Raw genomic sequence first — 8,375 nt, 5'->3', positions numbered from 1 at the left:
TGGAGGCTGGACTAATAGAAGCCACATCAGCTTCCCTTGTTCCACCTACACTTCTGACTTCTGATTGGCCAGATGGAGTTCACTAACTGCCCTGATTCGTTCATCATCCTTGGGCAGTGACATTGCAGAATATTGTCTCCTCCTCCAGCCACACTTTGTTGCCACTGCGACAAAGTGGGTGGTCCTCAGGTGCCGTCAGGAGATTTTGATCTCTCTGAAGACTGTTCCTGGATCTTGGGTTAAACATCTGTATTCTAGTCTGAACAGAGAGAAGAAAAAAATTGTCGGATCTGTGATTTTTCTACTTGTAAGACACAATGTTTTCCAAACTAGCACATTTGCAGAGAGCTTTGCTGTACTTAGTCGTGATGTTCATTCTTCAGTGGCTTCTATATCTGTTGCAACGGAAAAAGTCAGTCCAAAGCCCTCCAACCTCTGATTACATTTTTGAAAGGGAATCTAGGTGTGGTGTGCAAAATTACCATCCTTTACCTGTAGCCCTGGAGAGTGGAAAATGTACTTACTTATGTGATGTGATTGTGGTATTGGTTACATCCGCCTTGGCCAATCCTCCTTCTTCATTCTCGGGACTACAGGCGTGAACCACCCCACCCCCACTAATATTTTTTGTTTTTTTATTTTTTAATAGAGACCGTTTCCCTATGTTGGCCAGGCTGGCCTCAACATCCTGGGCTCAAGGGATCCTCCCACCGCAGCCTTGAGACTACAGGCATGCACCACCCTGCCCATGCTTTTTTTTTTTTTTTTCTTTTCTTTTTTAGTAGAAACCGAGTTTCTCTATGTTGACCAGGCTGGCCTCAACCCCTCCTGGGCTCAAGAGATCCTTCCACCACGGCCTTGGGACTACAGGTATGCGCCACCCTGCCCACGCTTTTTAAATTTTATTTATTTATTTATTTTTAGTAGATACCGACTTTCGACAAGTTGCCCTGGCTGGCCTCAATCTCCTGGACTCAAGTGATATTTCCCCTCGACCTCAGGACTACAGGCGTGTGCCATTTGGCCCTGTTCATTTTATTTATTTATTTATTTATTTATTTATTTATTTATTTATTTTAGGAGAGACAGGCTTTCGCTATGTTGGTCAGGCTGGTATCGACCTCCTGGGCTCAAGCAATACTCCCACTTTGGCCTCGGACCTACAGGGGTGAGCCACCCTGCTCACGCTATTTTTTGTTGTTGTTGTTCTTGTTGTTAGTAGAAATGGGATTTTGCTATGTTGTCCAAGCTGGCCTCGACCTCCTGGGCTCAAGCAATCCTCCTGCCTTGGCCTCGGGACTACAGGCTCACACCATCCCGCCCCTACTAATATTTTTAATTTTTCTAGTAGAGATAGTTTTGCTATGTTGTCCAGGCTGGTCTCTACCTCCTGGGCTCAAGCGATCCTCCCGCCTCGGCCTTGGGACTACAGGCATGCACCACCCTGCCTTTTGCTATGTTTCCCAGGCTGGTCTTGACCTCCTGGGCTCACTCAATGATTTGAACCCGGGAAGCGGAGGTTGCATTGAGCTGAGATCACACCACTGCACTCCAGCTTGGGCAACAGAGCAAGACTGTCAAATAAATGAATACAGGAAAGAGAGAAAAGAAAAGGAGAGGAAAGGAGAGGACCAGCTGAATCTCCATAAGAACAGTAAGCTTTGTGGTATTTTTAACTTACTCTCATCCCATCTCGTGCTCCCAGCTTAGTTCTGTTCATTGCTGATGAAATTCAGATAGGATTGGCCAGAACTGGTAGATGGCTGGCTGTTGATCAGAAAGGCCCTTTCCGGGGGCTGACACTCTGTGTCTGCGATGCTGTGGGATGATGACATAATGCTCATCATTAAGCCAGGGGAACATGGGTCCACATATGGTGGCAATCCACTAGGTTGCTGAGTGGCCATTGCAGCCCTTGAGGTTTTAGAAGAAGAAAACCTTGCTGAAAATGCAAGGTTTTTATCTCAAGGGTATTATCTTGAGAAACGAACCCGTGAAGCTACCTTCTGATGTTGTGACTGCCGTAAAAGGAAAATGATTATGTTGTTTATTCATTTATTTATTTATTTATTTTGAGTAAGAGGTTCACTCTGGTTGCCCAGGCTGGAGTGCAATGGCGCGATCTTGGCTCACTGCAACTTCTGCCTCCTGGGTTGAAGCGATTCTCCTGCCTCAGCCTCCTGAGTAGCTGGGATTACAGTCACGTGCCCCTATTCCCAGCTAATTTTTGCATTTTTAGTAGAAACGGGGTTTCGCCATGTTGGTCAGTTGATTCGAACTCCAGAACTCAGGTGATGCACCTGCCTCGGCCTCCCAAAATGTTGGGATTAGAGGCGTGAGCCACTGTGCCGGGGAGGAAAAGAATTATTAAATGCTATTGTTATTCAAGAAAACAAAGATTGTGATGCTTGGAAGGTATGTCTACGACTTCGAGATTATGGACTTCTGGCCAAGCCAACCCATGGTGACATCATCAGGTTTCGCCTCTGCTGGTGGTCAAGGAGGATGAGATTCGAGAGTCCAGTGAAATCATTCAGAAGGCCATCTTGTCATTCTGAGGGTAGCAGCTGTTTTCGGTGGTCCCTGGGACCCAGCTGGAGACAGGTGGTCCTCTGCTCTTAATGCAGGCACATTTCACTCCCATGTGTCTTCAAAATCTTTTTGTGGAATATATGTGTTTTTCAGTTGATACAAAAATATATGTTTTTTTCACTTGATACATGATAGAACAACGTTTTTGAACCTGCCTTTTGCTTTGTAACGTAAGTAAGAGAATGTAATGGCATCTATATTCAGTGAAAATGTTTTGATGTGCAGAACATGGCCGAGTGCAGTGGTTCTTGCTTGTAATCCCAGCATTTTGGGAGGGCAAGGTGGGCGGATCACTTGAGGTCAGGAGTTTGAGAACAGCCTGGCCAACACTGAGAAAACCCATCTCTACTAAAAATACAAAAATTAACTAGGTGAGGTGGTGGGTGCCTGTAGTCCTAGCTACATGGGAGACTGAGACAGGAGAATCACTTGAACCTGGGAGGCAGATGTCGCAGTGAGCCGAGATTCTGCCACTGCACTCCAGCCTAGGTGACAGAGTGAGAATCCCTCTCAGAAAAAAAAAAAAAGAAGAAGAGGTACAGAACATTTTCATCACCACAATGCTATCCCTTGTGCTACTCATTTTTAGTAATACTCACTCTCCTCCCATCCACCATTCCTAACCCCTGGCAACCACTAAACACTTTTTCATTTCCACAATTTTGTCTTTTCTACAATGCTGTACAAATGAAATCTTATAGTATGTAACGTTTTCGGGGCTTATGCCACTCAGCATAATTCCATGGAGATTCCTCCAAGATATTAATATTTGTGTATCAATAGTTCATTGTTGCTGTTCTTGTTGTTGAGACAGATTCTTGCTCTGTCACCCAGGCTGTAGTGCAGTGGCATGATCTCGGCTCACTGCAACCTCCACCTGCCAGGATCAAGTGACTTTCGTGCCTCAGCCTCCCAAGTAGCTGAGACTACAGGCGTGCACCACCACACCCTGGTAATTTTTGTATTAGTAGTAGAGACGGGATTTCAACATATTGGCAAGGCTGGTCTCGAACTCCTGACATTGTCGTCTGCCCACCTCGGCTTCCCAAAGTGCTGGCATTTCATGTGTAAGCCACTGGGCCCAGTCAATAGTTCATTTTTATTATTGAGTGGTATTACATGGTATGGAAGTACCACAGTTCTACCATTTGCTTATTATAGGACATATTGATTATTTCCAGCTACTGGCTATTACAAGTAAAGCTGCTATGAACAATTATGTACAAGTTTCTGGGTGGCCATAAATTTTAATTTCTCTGAAGTGTAATTGTTGAATTGTATGGTCATTGCATGTTTAGCTTTACAAGAAACTACTAAACTGCCTTCCAGAGTGGCTGTAAGATTTTACCTTCCCAGCAGCACTTAATGAGATGTCCAGTTTCTCTGCATCCTTGTCACCATTTGGTGTTGTCACTATGTCTTTTATTTTAGCTATTGTAATAAGTGTGTAGTGATACCTCATCATGGTCTTAATTTGTATCTAATGAAGCAAATGAGTGTTGAATATCTTTTCATGTGCTTATTTGTTTCTTTCCTCTTCAGTGAAATGTATGTTCACATCTTTTCATGATTTTCTAGTTGGATTATTTGTTTATATTTTTTTACCATTGAGGTTTTTTTTATTATTATTATTTTTCTTGAGACAAAGTCTCACTCTGTTACCCAGGCTGGAGTGCAGTGGCATGATCTTGGCTCACTTCAACCTCTGCCTCCCAGGTTCAGGCGATTCTCATGCCTCAGCCTCCCAAGTAGCTGGGATTACAGGCAGGCATCATCACGCCTATCTAACTTTTGTATTTTCAGTAGAGACAGCTTTTTCGCCATGTTGCCCAGGCTGGTCTCAAACTCCTGGCCTCAAGGGATCTGCCCTCTGTTCACCTCAACCTTTCAAGGTGCTGGGATTACAAGCCTGAGCCACCACGCTCAGTCTACCGTTGAGTTTTCAGAGTAGTTTACATATTCATTATATATTCTGGATGCGAGTCCTTTCTTGGACATGTGGCTTGCAAACATTTCCCCCAGGTCATACCCTTTTATTCATCATTTTAAACAATATTTCTTGCAGAGCCAAAGTTTTAAATTGGATGAAATCTCATTTACTTTTTTCCTTATGGATTATGCTTTTTGAACTGTTCACTATGCCCTAGATCTCAGACGTTTCTCCTATGCTTTCTTGTAAAGGTTTTTTTTAGTTTTATATTTTAGATTTAAGTCTATGATACACAAGTTTTTTTGTTTTTGTTTGTTTGTTTGTTTGTATAAAGGGTTGAAGATTAGGTCTTTTTTTGTTTGTTTGTTTTTCTTCTTCTTTTTTTTTTTTTTTTTTTTTTTTTTTTTTGGCCTATGGATATGAAACTGCTCCAGCACCATTTGTTAAGCAGACGATCCTTCCTTCTTTATGTCTCTTTGTAAAAAATCAGTGTGGGGCTCTTTCTAGGTTCTCTATTTTGTTCCAGTGATCTATGTGTCTATTCTTCTCCCAATACTACACAGTCTTGATTCCCGTAGCTATATAAGAAGTATTGAAATATGGTAGAGCCATTCCTCCCACCTTATTCTTCTTTTCCAAAGATTGTCATACACACACACACACACACACACACACACACACACACACACACATATATATGCATTTTGAGATGCAGTCTGACTTGTGTTGCCCAAGCTGGAGTGCAGTGGGGTGATCTCAGCTCACTGCAACCTCCACCTCCCGGGTTCAAGTGATTCTCCTGTCTCCGCCTCCTGGGTAGCTGAGATTTCAGTTGCGTGCCACCACACCCGGCAAATTTTTGTATTTTTGGTGGAGGGGGAGTTTCGCCATGTTGGCCAGGCTGATCTTGAACTCTTGACCTCAAGCGATCTGCCGGTCTCAGCCTCCCAAAGTGCTGGGATTACAGGCTTGAGCAACCGTGCCCAGCGTTGTCTAAGCTATTGAAAATTCGTTACAGCAGCAATCAAAAATGAATACACACAGAAACATTTATTAGTGAAACAAAATAAAAGGTTAAGAAGCAGACTAATCTATATGCAAACTTCAGCATGCATTTCCAAATAGGGGCAAAAGATGATGGGTTGTATAATAAATGATTGCTTGACAAGTGTCTATCCATTTGAAAAAATGAAGATTAAATCCTTACTTTGAACCACATAAAATAATAAATTCTAAAAATTCAGTGACTTAAATGTGAAAACGTGAAGTCATAAAGAACTAGATGAAAATGTGGTAAAATATTACAGTGTAAGACATCTTGAGTTGGCATAGGCACTTCCTGACATTACACCAACGCTACAAACAATGAATCTGACATAGTTAAAGATGTAAAAGTTAAACTATCATCTAATTCAAAAGACACCATAAACAACTGTTTAAAAAGGCAAATTTTGGGGAAAATGGTGAAGGATCCGCAATAAATTAATAGTAACCATCTCTAACATACAACAAAGCTTTTGCATATCAATAAGAGAAACTGGAACAACCCAATGAAAAAATGTGTTCAGGCATGTCACTACTTCACTGTATAGCAGAAAAGCATTACGAAATAGAAAGTATGAAATGAAAATAATAAGGGAAATGGAGAATAGATCCCAGAAGTTTCAACGTTCATCCAATAGAAGTTCCAGGGATAGGCCAGTCATGTTGGCTCATGCCTGTAATCCCAGTACTTTGGGAGGCCGAGGTGGGTGGATCACCTGAGGTCACAAGTTTGAGACCAGCCTGGCCAATGTGGTGAAACATTGTCTCTACTAAAAATACAAAAATTAGCCAGGCATGGTCGCACATGCCTGTAATCCTAGCTACTAGCAGTGCTGAAGCAGGAGAATCACTTGGACCTGGGAGGTGGAGGTTGCAGTGAGCCAAGATCGTGTCACTGCACTCCAACCTGGGCAACAGAGTGACACTCCATCTCAAAAAAAAAAAAAAAAAAAAGAAGAAGAAGAAGAAGAAGAAGAAGTTCCAGAGATAGAAAATAGAAAGACTGGGCCGGGCGTCATGGCTTGCACCTGTAATCCCAGCACTTTGGGAAGCCGAGGCAGGCAGATCACCTGACGTCAGGAGTTTGAGACCGGCCTGGCCAGAATGGTGAAATCTCATCTCTACTGAAAATACAAAAATTAGCCCAGTGTGGTGGTGCACAACTGTAACCCCAGCTACTCAGGAGGTTGGGGCAGGAGAATCACTTGAACCTGGAAGGCAGAGGTTGCAGTGACGTAAGATCACACCGTTGCACTTCAGCCTGAGCAACAATACTGAAACTGTCTTTAAAGAAAAAAAAAAAAAAGGCCAGGCACTGTGGCTCACACCTGTAATCTGAGCACTTTGAGAGGCTGAGACAGGTGGATCACCTGAGGTCAGGAGTTCGAGACCAGCCTGGCCAACAGAGTGAAACCCCGTCTCTACTAGGGGTTGGTAGTGGGCGCCTGAAATCCCAGCTATTTGGGAGTTCAGAACAGTTACCAGTAACAAAACCCTTGATGGTTTGGCCCCACTGGGGGATGACATGTCTTCGAGTGGGAAAAGGTCAGAGGCCACAGACGGAGGATCAGCCCAGGGGGAGCTTTCTAAGTTGCATTCTTGTTTTCTCCTTGTTTTCTGGAAGGCTATTACCTGTTCTGTAAACGTATAGAGCAAACACTTGGCAGAGCTGGCCCAGTGCTAGCCCAAAGTGGCGTGATAACATTATGGAACAGTGGGCTTGGAAAGCTCCTAGAAAAAGTGCAGACTCATCAAAGCTGACCAGTAACTGAGCATTCCTTTCCTACCTCTCCCTCTACCCTATGAGCTACGCAATTACAACCAGTATCCCTCACCCATAGACTCCCTTCACACTGTAAGGCAGAAATTCTGTAAGCTTCTGTAGAGGCTCATAGGCTAGGGGCTGGAAAAAAGAATTGGCTCAGCTCAGCTCTAGAGGCTTCGTATCCTACGACCTATCAATCCAGAAACCCTGAAACTCAAGCGGAGTGTCTGGGCTGACACATCTTCCCAGGCACAAAGAGTTATATAGAAAAACAATCGCACAGGCCAGGTGCCCTGGCTCACACCTGTAATCCCAGTACTTTGGAAGACCGAGGTGGGAGGATCCCCTGAAGTCAGGAGTTTGAGACCAGCCTGGCCAACATGGTGAAACCCCATCTCTACTAAAAGTACAAAATTACCTGGCTGTCATGGTGCACGCCTGTAACCCCAGCTACTCAGGAGGCTGGAGCAGGAGAATCACTTGAACCTGGGAGGTAGAGGTTGCAGTGAGGTGAGATCATACCATTACACCTCAGCCTGGGCAACAACAGTGAAGCTGTCTAAAAATAAATAAATAAATAAATAAATAAATAAATAAATAAATAAAAGGCCGGGCACAGTGGCTCACTCCTGTAATCCCAGCACTTTGACAGGTTGAGGCAGGCAGCTCGCCTGAGATCAGGAGTTTGAGACCAGCCTGGCCAACATGGTGAAACTCCGTCTCTACTAAAAATACAAAAATTCACCTGACATAGTGTCACATACCTGTGGTCCCAGCTACTCAAGGGGCTGAGGCAGGAAAATTGCTTGGACTCTGGAGGAGGCAGAGGTGCAGTGAGCCAAGATCGAGTCGCTGCACTCCAGCCTGGGCAAAAGAGCAAGACTCTGTCTCAAATACATAAATAAAAAGAAAACCTATTGGATAGATTGGATATGAAAATATTAACTGCTCAAATACATAACTCATTGGAGTAGGTTCGATATTAAAACTGATATAGTTGAAAAAGCAATTACTGAGCTGAGGAAATGAGTCCAAAGAATTCAT

General features: G+C 43.6%; 1 pseudogene; it reads left to right on the top strand.

Moving 5' to 3' along the window:
- The first annotated feature begins 368 nt into the window (after window positions 1-368).
- Window positions 369-2,558, top strand: LOC105493957 (ornithine aminotransferase, mitochondrial-like; annotated as a pseudogene).
- The last annotated feature ends 5,817 nt before the right edge of the window (window positions 2,559-8,375 follow it).

The sequence above is a fragment of the Macaca nemestrina genome, chromosome X (assembly GCF_043159975.1).
Source record: "Macaca nemestrina isolate mMacNem1 chromosome X, mMacNem.hap1, whole genome shotgun sequence".
Taxonomy (NCBI): domain Eukaryota; kingdom Metazoa; phylum Chordata; class Mammalia; order Primates; family Cercopithecidae; genus Macaca; species Macaca nemestrina.
This window is presented reverse-complemented; position numbering and strand designations above follow the sequence as displayed.